At 47.8% G+C, this 2,616-nt stretch overlaps 1 pseudogene; it reads right to left on the reverse strand.

Moving 5' to 3' along the window:
• Positions 1-1,169: 1,169 nt before the first annotated feature.
• On the reverse strand, positions 1,170-2,360 carry LOC125130410 (adenosylhomocysteinase-like; annotated as a pseudogene).
• Positions 2,361-2,616: the final 256 nt, after the last annotated feature.

Here is a 2,616-nt window from a genome sequence, read left to right on the forward strand (position 1 = left end):
CTGTTGAGCCAAGGTATATCTAAAGGCAAATTAGATTTAGCTTTGTTTTTGACCTTGTTCCATCCAAGCAAGTAACATTGTAGACTATGTCTGCTCAACACCTACCACTTTGAAACTTCTACAAGATTACTAGAAGATATGCCACAGTGAATATAGAAAAGGGAAGACATTGCAAGAAAAGAAAGTACTCTTCCAAGGAGTGACAGTGTAAAAGAGACAGAGGTTGAAAGTCTCAGCATAAAGGGAACACTGGCTTTTGCAAAAGGAGGGAAAAGAGGTGTGGTATTGTTTTAGTAAAATAGATTAGGGCCAGATTTATGCAGGTCTGAGTTGTTTATATTGGGAGCAGTGATCATCTGTCAGAAGTTTGGGGTTTTTTTGGGGTTTTTTAAGGCACCAAATTTTTAATTAACCCACCTTCTTTCTCTCTTTTAACATTATAAACCTTATAAACCAAATTAATATTTTTGACCCAGGGTTGTGATAAGGAAACATCGAGTTACAATGTGGTGGCAGATCTATGCTGTTTTTACGTTTCTCTGGCCCCTCTCAACCTCCGGCTCTCACTTCTCTTATCCTTTCTTGACTACTTCTTAACAATATATTCCAACCCCTGTAAAACAGGGAATCAAAGTACCAACCTCATTGTTCTGAGGTTTAAGAGAATGCCAAGCACTGAGCCAGGCTCTTAGGGGCATTCAAACTCCAACAGTCTGTCCACACCCTTTTGACACAGCTCCTCCTCCTCTGTCATGGGCTGAGGAACTAATGAACCTATAAACCAAGAGCATGGGTATAAAGTCCATAGGCCAGGTGAGGGCCTGGATGTTAAGGTGCACGGGCTTTGTGACCACTACTGCCGACTTCCAGGCTACGAGGGGATTGACTGAGTGAGCAATTCCCAAACCCCCAATTTTGTGGTTCCCTGTGGGTTACTCCCCTATACCTCCATCATGACTAGGGCTTGAGGAGGGACTTCTCGACTCCATCTACCACACACTTGGAACAGTATGAGGCATGCAGCAGAGGCCAAAGACTTAGTCACCAGCCCCAGGGAGTCTATGGGGGACATTATCTAACCATTCTCAGAGTGGGTGCCATTCACTCTTGGGGAGGAAAATGGACCCAGGCAAGGACAGTAGCTGGAAGGCAAAGGGCAGGTCTGGTTCTCAGTTGTGGTAATGATCAGGCTTGAAGGGGCCCTCCTGGGATGTGCCTGCTGGGTCTGCTTCTCATTCATCTTGGTCAGCTTCATGTTCAGCTTGCCCTGGTGGGCTTCAGCCACTGTTTGATCCAGCTTCTTGTGCAGAAAGCAGACCCTGAGAGGGTACTTATATGGATGGGTCCACAGCTCAATCTGCACCAGCACCTGGTCAGTGGAGGAGTTGCTCATCATGAAACTGGGGTGGCCTATGGCAAAGCCCAGGTTGACCCTTGAGCCCTCATCCAGCAGGATGATGCGATGCCCGTTCTTCAACAAGTAGCGGTCCACCTGGGGCTTGATGTTTACCTTTTCCACAGCGTTCTCATTCAGCCACTTGACATCTATCTCCACGTCAAAATATCCAACATTACAAATGATAGTGTCATCTTTCATCTGTTCAAAGTGCTGGCTGAGGATGATGTCAATACAGCCTGCGGTGGTGACAAAGATGTTGCTCTCCTGACAGGCCTCATCCATGGTGGTCACCTCATAGCCCTCTGTGGCAGCCTGAAATGCTTTGATGGGGTTGACCTCTATGATGATGACCCAGGCCCAAAATCCCACAGGGCCTGGGAGTAGTCCTTGCCTACATCTCCATAGCCCATTACCACTACCACCTTGCAATCATCACGTCTGTGGCCTGCTTGATGTCATCTATGAGGGACTCCCAGCAGCCATAGATGTTGTCAGACTTGCTCTTGGTGATGGAGTTGTTAATGTTGATGGCAGGCACCTTTAAGATCCCACTGGCCATCACACCTTGTACAGATCGTAGACTCCCATCGTGGTCTCTTCAGAGATGCCCTGGATGCCTGACATAACCTGTGGGTACTTGGTGTGGACAAGGTTGGTAAGGTCACCACCATCATCCAGAATCATGTTGAGGGGCCAGTCCTTGAAGTACAGTGTTTACTAAATTCACCACAGATACTCCTCCTCCGTTTCACCCTTCCAGGTGTATATTGGAATGCCAGCCTTGGTAACGGCAGCTGCTGCATGATTCTGGGTAGAGAAAATGTTGCAGCTGGACCACTGTACCCAGGGCAATAAGGGGCTCAGTAAGGACAGTCATGTGCAGGTAGCTTGCAATGAAGGTGCCCTTCAGTGGCTTGGAGGCCAAATACATCGCCTGCATGAGCTTCAGGCCCAGCATCTCATTCTCTGGGAGTCCAGGGCCTTGCATTCTCAGACATGCCGTTGGCACTTCTGCACATAGTGATCGACATGAGTAAAGAGGGCAAAGCTCAGGCTGGGGACAAGCGCTGGGCAGGCAGAGCTGGGCAGAGCAAAGGTTCTTAGGAAAGAGTGTGACACTATTATATTTGACTCAGTATTGCCAGTAACTTGGAGAAAGGAGAAGGGGAAGGAGAGCAGTTCGGATGTTATGGCTGTTGTCTCCTAAAATCATAATG

This window comes from Phacochoerus africanus, chromosome 7, assembly GCF_016906955.1.
Source record: "Phacochoerus africanus isolate WHEZ1 chromosome 7, ROS_Pafr_v1, whole genome shotgun sequence".
NCBI classification, from domain to species: domain Eukaryota; kingdom Metazoa; phylum Chordata; class Mammalia; order Artiodactyla; family Suidae; genus Phacochoerus; species Phacochoerus africanus.